The sequence below is a fragment of the Xenopus tropicalis genome, chromosome 3 (assembly GCF_000004195.4).
Source record: "Xenopus tropicalis strain Nigerian chromosome 3, UCB_Xtro_10.0, whole genome shotgun sequence".
In the NCBI taxonomy this organism is placed as follows: domain Eukaryota; kingdom Metazoa; phylum Chordata; class Amphibia; order Anura; family Pipidae; genus Xenopus; species Xenopus tropicalis.
In genome coordinates, this window is record NC_030679.2 from 50045939 (window position 1) to 50062580 (window position 16642).

Consider the following 16642-nt stretch of genomic DNA (forward strand, 5'->3'; position numbering starts at 1 on the left):
TGTTTATACGTATTGCAGTTACAGGACTGGCATTTCAAAGAATTAGGGTTCTAAATACCGGCTGCAATTGAAGCTTTTTCTATGACTAATAACTTGTTCTATGATTGTTAGGGACATTTTACTAAAATGTATGGTTAGAGAGATACATGACATACATTTTTTGCATGTACAGGGGCCACCAAAGGCCTGAGTAGGTAGACACTTGCCTGTTCAATATCTCATTCTGAAATTACAGGTGTTAATATGAAATTGGTCCTGTCTTTCCTGCTTACTCAGCCTTTACCCTCTACTTCTAAGAAGGCTTTCTGCTAGAACATTGTTGGTAAGACCCCACTTGGTGCACAGGGTTATTAACCAAACTGTTGCCACAAAGTAGGATTTATCAAAAATTGTATGATGTATTGATACCTGCTTAGGCAATAAAAGTTGTGGCTTAAATACCCAATAATTAGAAGGGCTGTCCACATAGTTTTGGCTATATAGTGTATTCCAAAACTGAATGATGCTAGGTGTGTTGCTCAGGAAAAGTCATCCAGCAGAGAGATAAAACAAGTACTGAACATAGGCCTGACACTTTGCAAATAATGCCATATTTATACACTAGGCTGTAATATTAAAAGGGCAGTATACCCCCTTGTTTAACATGAGCTTATTGAATAGGGCTTGTACTGAATGTACTTTTTGCCTTGTGTTATAAATATAAAAAAAATTATGATTTTGTTATTTCTTGAGCTAAACAAGGCAAACAGGAAAATTAAAAAGCGATTAATGTTTGGTTCTTGTGAGGTAGATAATTAGATTACAGTATTGAACCCTGTCCCTTAGCCTTAAATCAACAGGCAAATGTTCAGTACAAGCCCATTCAATAAACGCATGTTGAATAGTAAATGTAGGGCTGTTTACTTTATTGGATATAGTACAAATGACCATTCATGCTGGTCAGAAATATACAGTGGTGTGAAAAACTATTTGCCCCCTTCCTGATTTCTTATTCTTTTGCATGTTTGTCACACAAAATGTTTCTGCTCATCAAACACATTTAACTATTAGTCAAAGATAACACAAGTAAACACAAAATGCAGTTTTTAAATGAGGGTTTTTATTATTTAGGGAGAAAAAAATCCAAACCTACATGGCCCTGTGTGAAAAAGTAATTGCCCCCTGAACCTAATAACTGGTTGGGCCACCCTTAGCAGAAATAACTGCAATCAAGCGTTTGCGATAACTTGCAACGAGTCTTTTACAGCGCTCTGGAGGAATTTTGGCCCACTCATCTTTGCAGAATTGTTGTAATTCAGCTTTATTTGAGGGTTTTCTAGCATGAACCGCCTTTTTAAGGTCATGCCACAACATCTCAATAGGATTCAGGTCAGGACTTTGACTAGGCCACTCCAAAGTCTTCATTTTGTTTTTCTTCAGCCATTCAGAGGTGGATTTGCTGGTGTGTTTTGGGTCATTGTCCTGCTGCAGCACCCAAGATCGCTTCAGCTTGAGTTGACGAACAGATGGCCGGACATTCTCCTTCAGGATTTTTTGGTAGACAGTAGAATTCATGGTTCCATCTATCACAGCAAGCCTTCCAGGCCCTGAAGCAGCAAAACAACCCCAGACCATCACACTACCGCCACCATATTTTACTGTTGGTATGATGTTCTTTTTCTGAAATGCTGTGTTACTTTTATGCCAGATGTAACGGGACACACACCTTCCAAAAAGTTCAACTTTTGTCTCGTCTGTCCACAAGATATTGATCTTGGCAATCATTGAGATGTTTTTTAGCAAAATTGAGACGAGCCATAATGTTCTTTTTGCTTAAAAGTGGTTTGCGCTTTGGAAATCTGCCATGCAGGCCATTTTTGCCCAGTCTCTTTCTTATGGTGGAGTCGTGAACACTGACCTTAATTGAGGCAAGTGAGGCCTGCAGTTCTTTAGATGTTGTCCTGGGGTCTTTTGTGGCCTCTCGGATGAGTTGTCTCTGCGCTCTTGGGGTAATTTTGGTCGGCCGGCCACTCCTGGGAAGGTTCACCACTGTTCCATGTTTTTGCCATTTGTGGATAATGGCTCTCACTGTGGTTCGCTGGAGTCCCAAAGCTTTAGAAATGGCTTTATAACCTTTACCAGACTGATAGATCTCAATTACTTTTGTTCTCATTTGTTCCTGAATTTCTTTGGATCTTGGCATGATGTCTAGCTTTTGAGGTGCTTTTGGTCTACTTCTCTGTGTCAGGTAGCTCCTATTTAAGTGATTTCTTGATTGAAACAGGTGTGGCAGTAATCAGGCCTGGGGGTGACTACAGAAATTGATATTGAAATTGAAAATTGAAATTGATAAACCACAGTTAAGTTATTTTTTAACAAGGGGGGCAATCACTTTTTCACACAGGGCCATGTAGATTTGGAGTTTTTTTTCTCCCTTAATAACGTAAACCTTCATTTAAAAACTGCATTTTGTGTTCAATTATGTTATCTTTGACTAATAGTTAACGGTTTTTGATGAGCAGAAACATTTAAGTGTGACAAACATGCAAAAGAATAAGAAATCAGGAAGGGGGCAAATAGTTTTTCACACCACTGTATATGTTCTTAGCTAAAATACACAATTTATTACAATTTGGAACTCCCATTTTTGTCTTCCAGTATGGCACAAGAAATAGCCAGGCACTAGTGATTTAGCACTCACTGGAAAAACTGCACTTTGAAATGTCTATTTTCTATAACTCTGAGGGACATTTAAGAAAAACCAAATAGAGAAAGTACATATAAATACACATCAATAAGAAAGAGTTTATGAGGTACATGAACTCAGAATTCAGGTAGCATTCAGTAGTATTCAGGTAGTGATAATGGAAAAAAGTTATCCACAGTTACAAGGCTGTTTTCTTAAATATTCTTTCCAGTGGATTACAGTTCAGTTTCCTTAGTGTAAATTCTGTTTATCATACATATTAGCTTTTATACACAAGTTGAACCAGATTCAGTGCAGTGTTTATGGTACTGTACATGCTGAATCACCACTCATATGAGTATGATGGGCTTGTAGTTGGGTAACAGCTGACACAGCTACTTTCTCGCTGCTACTAGAAAGCCCCTGTGTGCCTACATGGCCAATGTCTCTTGCCTATTTCCATTCAAAGGGATAAAGATGAATTCTATTATGTGTACATACAGTATGTCTAAGCCAGTGGTACTGGCCATGTGCTTACTTTATCTGTAATGTTGTAACCTGCACTTTTAAGAATTAGTATGAAAAGAAGCAGATGAGGAAATGCAGCACGTCTTTTGGTGTTAACAACGCAGTTCTTTTCACATGGAAAAAGTTGTGTTATAGCAGTTGGTAGGGCTAATGTGAGAAATATGGGATTAACAAATAAGGAAACCATTGGTCAAATTGCCGCAGCTCAGGGGCAATTCCCTCATGCACATGAAAATAGAACATACAGATCCTTATATGTATTTATTTACTTGGTAAAGGTAAATGGTGAATGAGTGTGAGGAATCACCCCCTAGTGAATGAAATATCATAAGAACTGTGCTAAAATCAATGCTATATTAGTTACTTGTCAGCTGCCTGCCTGACCTGTGCCTGACTACCAGATAAGATTTAAGGCTGACACCTCTGGAACCTCAGCCTTACTTTTAGGGCCTGATGGTCTTATGGCTTGATATTTAGTACTCAGGGTAGAAACAATCAGACCTGAAACAATCAGGCTGTCCTTTATAATCAAGTAATCACTGTTCATTGCTCAGAATGAACTGCTATTCTACTCCACTGGATTGCAGTTGCACATCAAATCTAGTTGCCTCATAATCTCTACAAGGGCATTGTCAGCTTCATATGGAATCACAAGATCTTACGTTTCCAGCTCCCCTTTAAATCCATACAGTTTAATCATCCATAAGAAAATCCATCCTTGGATCAACGTGCTTAGTAGCAGGCAGCCTGTCAATACAAAATGAGTCTTATCCATGGCCAGAGCTACAAATCTGCTAGCCTGAGTTCTGATATAGTCCTGGAAGATTTTCACAGCAATTCCCAATATTATTAGTCAGCAGTTTTTTTAAATATTTGCAGTCAGAACACATAGCTGAATTAAGGGTTAAATTAAATCTAAACATTTTTGACTTTCCTGTTTATACGATAATAAACAAGCTATACTTGTTGTCATATGGACATTTGTTTCCCCTGCATACTAAAGGGTTTATGGCATATGGTATACACATTTTCTCAGAAGGAATGCAGCAGTTCTTATCATTTACATATAAACATTATATATATATATATGTGTGTGTGTGTATGGGGTCAAAATGCAAATTTTATGAGTTTATATTCTTGTAATCTTGTACAGATAGTGATTTATTGATGTCAATAGTTGCAGTGCCATGGTGGAACCTACGCATTTTGTGAGCCATGTGATGTTGCAAAGTAGTTTGCTCCATTTCTATAATTTAACCTTAAGAGAAAAGTGAATGTATTATTTTAACATTGTGAATTGTGTAGCAATAATAAATAAACAGAACTAATAATTTAACAGAGGTGAATTATGCAGTGTCCCGGGGGACTAAAACAATTACCTGATTTGACAGATCTACATTTAAGAGTTTAGGCCATGATTACAGGGCTATGTCAAGGCTAAATACCAAACACTAATTCATTTTGCTTTGCATGCTCCTGAGAAATGGAGTCACGGCATTGCCAGAGCACTGTGAAATGACAGTTAAACATAGCACCTCCTTGGTTCCTTCTAAGATAGTGCTGCTCATGCACAAGACATTGCTTAATGTCAGCGATAAAATAAGATCCCTTTGTGCTGGGCTCTGGGCGACAGCCAAATCATCCAGCTAAACCATTTTGCTAAACCTGAGAAAAAGGCTATCATTTATAGGGCAGATACTAGGCTCATTGAATTCTCAAGTTCCTGTATACTGAAAGATTACTACTGCCAGGAGTTGGGCGGAAAATAGATATGGGTCAGTAGATATGCCCATCATATATATATATATTTATGTACATTTCTTCTTTACCTCCTAAGCACAGGAGGCTACATGGTGATTTGTGTATTTCTTTACACTTTGCATACATTTATAAAGCTGCAACATATTCTGCAGCTCTGTACATAAGGGTACAGACAAACGGATACAAAAAGATAAGTATGCTCTATTGTGTTTCAAATATTTCAACGGGCAAATCCCTTGCGCAGACAGTAACAAAAAAAAAAAAGCAGTAGCCTAATATAAAGTAAATAAAGTAGGCAACAGACACAACACAGTGATTTGAAATGGCCCTCCAAAATTGATCTTTTGAAAGAAAAAGTGACTTTAGTACATATGCATGGATACATGATTCTTTCCCAGCTGTGCATTAATATCCAGCAACTGAAATTTGTCATAATGCCAACTTTAGACAGAAAAGTAAATTAGAAAACCATATCTGTAATTCTACAGTTTTACAGAAAACGTGCCAAGAGAATGTGCAGCGGTATGGATATTTTGTCTGATTCTGGGTATCTCAGGCAGATAGCATTCATCTTGACTTTTGAATCTTGCCATGGAAGTGAGAGTGCCATCTGATTGCTGGCTCACCAGTGTTAGTTGTGATGCTGAAGATGCTAAAAAAAAAAGCTGATACAGCAATGTGCATTAGTTTTTATGAATTCTGGCTGACTGTGCGTGCAATACAGTCTGGATGCAGGAGACTTAATCTGGATACTGGATTCTGTGAAAGCCTTTACACTCAGGGGACAGCTTCATAATCTGTCTGTATAGCTTTGCCCTCAATTGGGAGCCAGAAACATATAACTTTATGTGCTTTTTCTCTTAATGTGAAAAAGTAGAAGCACTGGGGTTGACAATATTTAAGTATTGTTTCTATAAGACTAGAGACTCAAATTGTATGAGTAAAGGAGGGGTCAATTATTTTCCCACATTCCTCTATACTGTAAGTTTCCCTAATGGTAGAATTCTCCTTTGATAGCCCATCTGATACCTTGTAAAATGGCAGAGGTGCAGCCAACTTGACTGGTACATCACTTCTCTCTGGAAGAACCTGCTCTGTCTGCCAAAATATTACAAGGAAAGCTCTACACAAACTGGAAAATGTTACTAGGGTTGGCTGCTAGAAAGCCAGGGGAGTTACTGCACATCACTTCCACTGAGTTCTGGGGAATGCACGGAAAGTTCTTTAGAAAGTACAGATAGCTGTAAAAGATTCTTATTCTGCAGCAAGTAATGGGCGGCATTGGTATTCTTGGATCCTACTCCAGAGAGTATGCCCCATTTCATTCTGTCTGCTAGACCAGTTATGCTATACTATCCCCAGAAAATGTAAATTAATATTGTGAGAAGTGTGAGAAGTAGGATACTTGACACTCCGTTCTTTTATATCATTTAGCAAATAATATGTTACATATTATACATATATTATTTAGCTACACAATAGTTGTCAAAGGAATATTTATCATGCATGTATTCTTATATCACTGTTAACTGCATAGAGTTACCTTCCTGTTCTGGATGTCATAATATTTGGTGCAGATCATGTCATAAATTTGGTTTATCAATTTATCCGTTACAGTATCTTTTATTAAGTAATGCTCACAATAAACTAAGCTACAGCTGTAATGTTGAGAGTTGTTGGTTGTGTTGTGTGCTAAATTTTTGTTTCAAGACTCTTTGAATTTTAGTCCAACTTTAGAGCTCTAATGCAAAGGGAATCTTTTATTCTGTTCCACTTGCTTGTAAGAGCCAGAGTGAATATGAATGGCACGCCCATGAAAACCCATGAGACTGTAAATCAGGATCACAGTATTTAATCTTTCAAAATACCAATGTGTAAAGCAGTGTTAGATGGCAAGAAGATGCATTCAGCATGTGTTCGGTTACTGAGCCTATGGATGACTGGAGAATGCACAAAGGGGTAAACATTTGGAAGCCTTCAAAACAACAGTTGAAAACTTTTTACAAATCTCTATCCATTCTAGAATTCAGGGGCAGTGCTACAGACTCCTAGTAAGCTCCATTCCTATAAAGTGTGAGACATATTGAAAGTATATGTAACAGGTCTAGTTACCCATAGGAACTGATCAATAAATAGCTATTACTGGTCACCTGTTTAAACTAAAACAGTGAATTAGTTGCTATAGCTTAATCGAGCTTATGGAAACTTTTGTGCCTTTTATTTTATTTTTTTACATTGCCATTTACATCAGTATTTGACAGGCCTGGCCATTATAAATTTAATTTAGAGGACGAAGATAATAGATACAGGAAGGATTCATTTTTTTCCCTGGCAACCCTAGGTCCAATAGCTATGTAATACTGAAAATATGTGCTGTGTCACAAGAAATTCATGTTTTTTTATGACGTACCTACCTTCTATTTCTTTTACATAGATACTATCTTGTTGCATGTATTCTTTGCATTTAAAACTAAAGCAGCCATTCTGTGATTCTCATAGAAACTCAAGCTTTACCTTTGCCTATACAGGCATGGGACCTGTTACAGAATACAGAATGCTCGGGACCTGGGGTTTTAATAGGATTAATTATTCAATTTCCTCCAATAAGGATTAATTATATCTTAGTTGGGATCGAGTACAAGGTACTGCGTTATTATTACAGAGAAAAAGAAAATCTTTTCAAAACATTTCAATTATTTGCTTATAATGGAGTCTATGGCAGATAGGTTTCCTGTAATTTAGAACTTTCTGGATAACAGGTTTCCAGATAATGGATCCCATACCTACAGTATATACCTATACCATACCTATATAAATAATTCTAGGCAAAGTAAGCAACAGAGTGAATATGAATATAGATATGTATATGCAGAGAATGAATGTTCTGTGTGTGCAGTAAGCTCCCCCAGTTTACTCTTTGTAAGGAGATATAAATGAGAGATTAAAAGGACAAACATTATTTGCATTCCATATTTACAAAAATTGTATCCCAGTCATTATCATATCTTATTGCATTCGGCCTTTGATAGCACTGTGTTTGGGGATGATCTAAGTGACATATCAACATACTAACATTTCCTTGATCTTCCCATTTTCAAACAACAAGTATAATTCCCCATTTGAATGCTGCCTCCTCCTCTGAATGCTAAAATATTCATATGAATGTTTGACTCATTTCCTAAGCTTTTCATCTCTCTGTGCATCCCCTGTGTGTTTTCCTATTCTAAGCAAAAGGGGCTGGGCCCAGAAAATCAGCTTTAATGCATTAGACATCCATAAGGTGTGGAACTGACTCATCCAGGAGCAATGGTGGGATTTGACTGGATTTCACAGAACTTCTGCTAGAAAATTTTCCAGCCCTGCAAGAAAGGAAAGAAACAGATTTTAGTAGGTCTGTCATGTTGTATGCCAGATGGAGTTATAAATAAGGAATTTGGTTTTATTCGTTTGATGGTAAGTTAGCTGTTATATTGTTTTATCAGGTGTCAAACTCACTCGTGAATAAAAAGTGACCGTAATCAGTATACCTGCTTATAATATTCTCACTTATAAATCTAGCGGCATCTCTCATCCACTTGTCTCCCTCTAGTGCCATGATGAACAGTCTCATTAAAGCATTGCATAACATGTCACTGTATAAATATAGGGTTATAAATAAATTATCTTTCTTTATCTCAGATAGACTCTGTCCACTCTCAGTCTCCCATTTCTGCCTGTCTCAGTTTTGTTCCTTATTATCTGCCATCTCTATTCTACACATGGTCTCCCGGATACATTCTTCATAGTTTCTAACTAATCATTCTAAGAATTGTAGTTTGCATAAGCTAAAGGGCATGCCTTTAATATCCCTGCCATACAGAGTCCCTGCTGTGGCATGTCTGGTTGCGCTGTGGAGGTGTAGCAGTTGTTATGCGTAAGCCCTTCTCTGTGCTCAGCAGAGGCCTGTATTAGTCAAGCAAAGGTTATAGGATATTGTGTGGGATACTGAAAAAGGATCCTTTGGGTAACTACTAAAATGAATGAAACAAAGATGAAGTGTTTTAATGTATTGTAACCTCTGCATAGTATGCCTCTCTGTGAAGTTTTCAGTGAACTGTACTAGGTGACATTGCCTTGTTTTCACCAGGGCTGTTTGCAGTATTAATTTGTGGCAGGTTATTTAACATCCAGTTCCACATAATGGTCTTATGCAGAGGTTCCTTAACTGTGGGGCTGTCACACTTGGTCACCTGGTAACTAATGCATACATATATCTAATTTTGTTATGGCTTAAAGTAAGGATGAACCAGATCCCATGATTAGGTATTTGATTCGCCTGAATCCAAGCTTTTTTTTTTTTTTTAGCAGGATTTGGATTGGGCCAATCCAAGTACCCGACAAAACATATACAAACACTTAAAATCATGTGATTCTTTAATGTACATGTAATTCATTTTGGGATTCAACCAAATGTTTTGTAAAAGATTTGACTGAATCCCAAAATCTGCAAGTTGACTGATTTTGGTGCATTCCTAGAACTAAGTGAAATCTGATGAAGGGGGCTTCTACTCAAAAAATTAGGACACCTCTAGATTAATTCTGAAAGGAAACTTGTTGAAAACCTATGCCAGTCTGTTGAGTTGAACTGTTAGCACTATAATTATAGGACCAGGTTACTGGTTCTGTATCCCTTTTCTGTTTTGCCATGTGAGTTTCAATCACTGCAGGGATAATACAGCTGAAGGACTGTAACATTGTTGTATAGCTGAAAAAGACCTTTGCTCTCCTGTGATAGTATTAGTTAGTATTAGTAATAGTATTATTCCAGAGAAAGACAAGAAAAACCCTATTGCTTGCCAACTATGCCTCTAGTGCAACACAATGAATACATGAAGATTTTTCTGTGTCAGTCTGTTATTTCATAAAAAGAATACAATGTTTCCCTGTAGCTTATTTATGTTTAATAAGTGTCCATTCATGTCCATTCAAGTAGCTCTGCTAAACAGTCACCAACTTGACTCTTTCTCTAGCCACATGGCTGGCTCAACATATGGGCCTTTGGCATTTTTATAATACATTCAGTGGACTCGCTGATTATTGGGTATATAGTGGGCTTTGTTGGGTGGTCCTGAATGATGCCAAGCTTGAGAGTCTTGTATCCCTACTCACTCAAGTGGCTTCACGTTGCCTGTACAATAATAGCTATTAATAATTGTTGAAATTGCAGTCCAAGTGCTTTTTCTTTTGCCTGAATTATGTGAACTGAAATAAATTAGTTCCAGTTTTGCGACATGTTTTTGGAATAATATCTTCCAGTAGGTTTCATGCTGCTAAACCAGAGTTTTTCATAAAAGTGACTATATTTAGTAAGTGATATAATGCGATAAGATGCATTCTGTATCACTTGAATCCCTCATTGCCTGTTAAAGCCAATGGTCCATAAAGAGCCTCTCTGTGTGGAGAAGTTTATTGTCAGTGCTCCAATAAATAAATATTTATGAAGCATGCCTTACTGAGATAGATTGTTACAGCGTGACACCTGTCACATGAAATTATAGCTATTATTGTACAGTTTAGAAAGTTATGCAGAAATTATATATAATGCAAAATATGTTATTGAAGTAACAAAAATACAGTTGCATTATAAATGTATTTCTTAAAGGCATATTAACACTAATATGTACTTTGCAGTGGCTTAGTTTTTTAAGTTTAATGCAATCAGCAAAAAGTATTTTTTTTTTAAAAAAAAACCTTTGCAAGTAGGGTTGCCACCTTTTCTGAAAAATAAAAATACTGGCCTTCCTGGGTTTTTTTTGTTGGGTTTTTTCCTATTGATAACATTGGCATCATGCACCATTTTTAAATACTGGCAAAAATCCCTCTGGTGATTTGTGGTGAACTCTTCCCTATATGTAGGACATCTGTTGTGTAGATATGAGGCTAAGGAGTCCAATGTTTACTTCTGGTCTACTAAATCTGAGCAACCAATCAGATGTTTGCTTTCAATCAGCAAATCAATAAATGAATTACTTGAAGTACATTACCCCAGTATACAACGGTACATATTTTAATGAGATGTTGTTTGAAAGCACACAATCGCTTATTATTAGTAGGAGTCTAGCACACCTTTATTGTTTAACCCTGTCATTTCCACATTTATCAAGGCATTTTCTTGTCAATGGACCCCTCTGTGGCTTAGGGCAAATGCCTTCTCAATAGGGTTATCATCCATATGGTATTTGACTGGCCCATCTGGTAAATCACCAGAGAGGGCTGGAGTTGGAATTACAAATTTATTGTAATCCCTGACTCCACTCCGCACACCTCCCTGCCCACTCCACCCATTTCTCTGCTCCTGACACCCCACCGGTTCCCTCCCATCAAAGTCTGTTGTAATAGTAAAAAAGTGGCAACCCTACCTCTCAATCTTGCTGTAAAATATCTTTGCCAGTTGCAGCACATTAACAAGTTTCTCTTCAGCATTCCAACTGCAGCACATTATTTCAGAGACTCATATTATCAGGGACCTGTGATGGTTCATTTAAATGTACCTTCTTAATTTTGCCACTGAAGATAAAAGAAATGGAACACAAGTGCAACGGCATTAATAAAGACAAATACCAGAATGGCATGTCAAAGCATTTGCATTAACATTAAATAATATGTATTATTGTAAGTATTTGAAACATCTCACAGCACTTAAATTCATTGTAGATAAGCACCTTGCCATTTTATATAAACAGTAAATAAAAACACTATAAAATATTTACAAGCCTGATAGCCCCAAATGCCTTTGTAGAACATTGGAAGCAGGCGGCATAGCATCTCAGGATAAAAGCCGGATGCCATTCATATTCTATTGTCCTAAAATAGCACACTCTGTACATCTAGAAGTAATGGTATCTAAAAATCAATGCTGCCTTTTAGTGCAGCCTCAATCTGTTGAAATGTCTGCCCTGAATCTCTGAGTTCCTGTTGTATGGCATTTCCTGATGTGAAGAACAAAAAGAAAAAGATTGAAATCAGGCAAATGAAGAATAAGATGGAAAACAGAAACAGCCAACGGTGAGAACTTGATCTGTGCAGATGCTCGTGCACCATAGGGTCACAGCTGCCAAACTGTATCTTTTTAAGCACCTCAATCATCTCATGTTGTACAAGATAGAGAGTTCTAATGTAGCTTTATAGTGGAATACACACTGCAGGTTTTCTACCATTTCCCATCTGCAATATCTACAAGTATCCTTATGGCTAATAAGGTAACACTGATTTTTACACTTCAGAATAATAACTTCAGGCGCAAATTCATGTTGGAAACTGTGACAGTATGTGCCAGAGAGAAAGTCCTGTAATTGGAACAGGTGCCTTATTATAGATATTATTTAGTGTAGCTTACTGGAGAGCACAAGAATATTGGGATTCACATAGATTTGTGACTGGGGCTAGTTTCACACTTGGGCAGAGGGTATTTGCTCTGGGATTTCAGCATATAAAGGACTGCATGGAGGAAAAAAAGCACAAAGGACATTAACGTCCAACCTTAAAATTTTGCAGAATTGCAACAGCAATGGTTGAAACAAAGAATTACAGTATATGCACTTTTTTATCTGAATAGATGCTAACTCTTTCAGCAGTGCTTGGGCCCCTCCTCAACTCCATGTCTGCCCATGTGAGTAATTGTATACAAATTACATAACTTCCCAGTGAAATCTAATATCCTTATGTAATTAAGCTAATGTCTGCAACATTAGAATGCTTTGTAAGTAGTAACATCCATAATATCCGTAGAGGGCATAACTGTACATAAAGTGAGGTTTCTCTTAAAAAGTACATTATTTAGCAAAATGGAGGGTAATATGGATGCAAATACAGATTATAGAGCATTTACATCAAATTGGGGCACAAGTACAAGAGCACTAAGGGGCACAAAAGGCAAGAGCAGGCAGTGCTGTGTTCATGGGGTGATTGCTCCTGTTTTGGCATTTGGCACCCTGCATTTCTGCTTGTATATGAGCCAAATTGTGTTTTGCTTTTTGCTTGTCCACATATTGATTTATATATTCAAGCTGGCCAACTATGTCAAAGTCATCCCTGGTCTGGCCAGTCCTACACTCACTTTTATCTGATTCATTAAGAATTCTACTTCTTCAGTTTACATTTAACAAAGGGACTGAGTTTTACATCCAACGTACTTGCTTTCAAGTTTAAAACCCCCAAATGGTTGCCCTTTTTATTGGCTCCACTGGGGTCACCTGACTGTAGCTGGGAAGGGTGGGAGCTACAACATGGAGCTGGCCACTGCTCCCGTATAGACTATAGCAAAAAAGGAAAAGTTATGCTTACCACTTAATTTTAAACAATTAGGTGGGATTTCAATGAGGCTGTATGTATATACTGTGTATATATATATATATATATATATATATATATATATATTTACAGTGGTTGGTATGACAACCAGAGGTTTTTTGGTGCCATTCACACATGGGTATTTAGCAGTTTGTGTTGGTTACAGTTTGTTATCCTTGAGAAAGAGCACAGCTGGTGTTCGAAACGTTGGATTTTTCTTAATAAATTTTGATTCCATTTGAGTAGGGTACTATGCTTTTTCAATTAAACGTATTTACCAGCACCATGTACCATGCTACAGTTGCTAGTTTAGAGAGTGCTACTTCTTCGTTCAATAAAAAACGAAGTAGAGAACATGAACATTAAGTTATTTTAAGCACATTGCCATATTTAAAATAATAATTGTAATGTTCATATTTTATAGATATTTCTTTCTTAATAATTAGGAAATCCACACTTTCTTAAACATTGCAAGGCTGTGATTTTTTTTTTTTTTTTTGCATCATCTCCAAGGAAACAGTTCATCCATAGAAAATTGTAGTGCTAGATTACACTTCAAACTTTTTCTTTTGTTCATCAACATGTAATAATTACAGCCTCGGTACAAATGAGGCAATTACCCAAAATAAAAAAATGTAATGAGGAAATAAATACAAAATGTGGAGTCTTGAGTAAATTCTAATTAAAGAGATCAGAACAGTAGTAAAATAAGTTTCTAGTTATACTTGATGATTTGCTAATGGGGCTTTATTAAAGATAAACGATTGTTTCATTTCATTTGCTAATGTTATGCTCCTATTTTCAGTAAAACAGTTTAATGTAAAGTGTCAGACTGAACCTCTCAGGGCTCACCAGACACCCAATGTCTTGGGCCCACTGCCACAACTAATAAAAGCATGATAAATGGTGTAGCTGCTACCTGGCTCTGTGGTGGAAATGAGAAAGAGATGATAGGAATAGTCCTAAAGGTGGCACTCTAGGGCTTGATTCCATGGTCCCCAGGCGGCCAGGCCCTGCTTATTTAGGTTGGCGCTGAGCAACATTTTCAAAAGCACCTTGTGTAACGCAGCAAGATAATTAAGGGCACACCTACCCAAGTGTTTTTCTTATGCCAGTCCTTTAGCTTTTTTTAGCTGCCAGTGTGTGGCTTAGTAGGATGATAGGAAATGGTAGTAACTGAATAAGCATGGGGCAATGAATCATTCTTGTTCTGGTGCATGTACTGTGGGCAAGTTTATTTTCCTAATCCACAATCCATAATGATACCCCTTATGCCACCAAGCACCTGTCACATGTAGAAAAGTATGATGCAGTATGGTATGCCCCTGGCACAGGACAAAATGCCTTCTATGGCCTTCTGCTTTTATATGGTCAGCTGCCATCTGCAATCTGCCCAGTTGTGACTGAAAGACAAGTCTGTCACCAACACTTCCCCCAACGAACCACCCTATGAAAACTGGATTGCTTTCCTATGTGTTCATAAAGGGCATCATTCCTTCCTAACTCCAGACATCCATATCTTACTAAAAGGGGCACATAAATTGAATTTGTGTGAAAATGTATTCTGCTTATTCTTTTAATTTTAAAAATCCTTATTTTTTGCTATTTCTGTATAAAGCACTATTTGAAAATTAGGCATGCACCGAATCCCAGATTCAGTTAGGATTTGGCTGAATCCCAGCGTTTTTTTAAGAATTTGGTTTTGGTCGGATCTGCGGTCCCGGCCGAACCAAATCCTAATTAGCATAATGCTAATCCTAATTATCATATGCTAATTAGAATCCGGAAAGGGTTAAATAGGCAGTGAATTTTTTTTAACCCCTTCCATATGCTTATTAGGATTCGGTTCGGGATTAGGCCAAATCCTGCTGGGTGGGTTCGGAGGTTCGGCCGAACCCAAAAAAGTGGGTTCAGTGCATCCCTATTGAAAATATTTTTTTTTTCTGCTGAATGTACTCTCAGCTCTCCCATTATAAACAGGTGGATTTGTTTAGAATATTTTATCTGCCTTTAAACAAACAAACCCCTCCTTTCCCTAAGCTACAGCCTTTGAGTAGCTCATTATCATAGGGCTTCTTAGTGCACTGGTAATTGGTTTTATCAGCTCCTCCTCTGCTCTTCAGAACCAGGAGACATAAAATACTAAAGTGAAAAATATTTCATTTTCTTCTTTAGTGCTAGAAATAAGAAAAAACATAGGATTTTCTTAATTAAAACAATAGGCAAAACATAAATTCAACACAAGTCCTATTCAGCTCATGTTGAAAAGGGGTGTATAATGTGCTTTTAGCTATAAAGTAGTAAATCTCTTTTCAATAGGTTTTACAAAAAGAAACGTTTTGCTGGACAGCAGGCACAGCTGCTGTGGGGTTTAGATGAAATAACGGTTATAGGTTTTCAAGGCTACATGTTGCAAATGACACAGCTGATATCTGGTGGCAACACAGTCATTTCCTAATTAGATTTATCATGTGAATTACAGTAAAACCGCAATTTTCATTTCTATATTATGCAATTTCCTGCACTAAATGTTTCTCTTCAGTCCTGTTATTCCCATCCATTTCAGTTTAATTTCTATCTACTAATTACAGTTTTATTTCATGCACTGTAATCCAGCAACTTAAAACATACACTAATTCTAGCAATAGTCACTTTTTGTTTCTATATAGGATGCAAAGCAAGGTCCCTTACCTGGCAAGCCTTGCATTCCGCGGATTCCTATAGGCTGCCCCAAACCTGTATAAAATCCTGTATAGATTAACGGGGAGAGATCAGTTCATGTAATTGAGACATATTGTAATTAGGAATCATACAGGGAGCCTCAACCTTCCACAACATTGATGCACCAGCAGCCCCTCCCAAATATTGCTGTACTACAACATATTATGAAGGGTTAAAGTGGGCAAGTAACAATACTTAATAGTACATTTCCTCATCTGCCCAGCTGCTAATGTAATGTAAGAGCATCCATTACTGAGCATTCTGTTTGCTCCGTGTACACCTGGCTTTTGGCTCTTTTTCATGTGATTGTCAATGTAGCCAGGTTAGATAAGAGCGAGATGACTAAGATAGTGCTGGTAAGGAAAAGCCATGTTGTGTCTGGTTTAAACGGAATAAAAAATATAGGTTATTGATATAACCTCATTTTCAGGGTACATATTGCCTTTTCCCAGGCTCAGCCTTTGAATCAATGCAGCTTTAATACTTTTATTCTGCAATCTTTTATTCTGCGATTTTCCTATAATTTTGTTAAGAGATTTATATGAGGACACATTTTGTGTGATTGAGCTGGAGGCTACTCTATATGTTTTCACTTTCTACCCACAAACATAAGACATCTGGTACATGTAAGGTCATATA

The 16642-nt window shown here is 37.2% G+C and overlaps 1 protein-coding gene across 2 annotated transcripts in view; it reads left to right on the forward strand.

The window, feature by feature from the left end:
* Positions 1-16642, forward strand: part of chst11 (carbohydrate (chondroitin 4) sulfotransferase 11) — a 154811-nt gene that overhangs the window by 64450 nt on the left and 73719 nt on the right.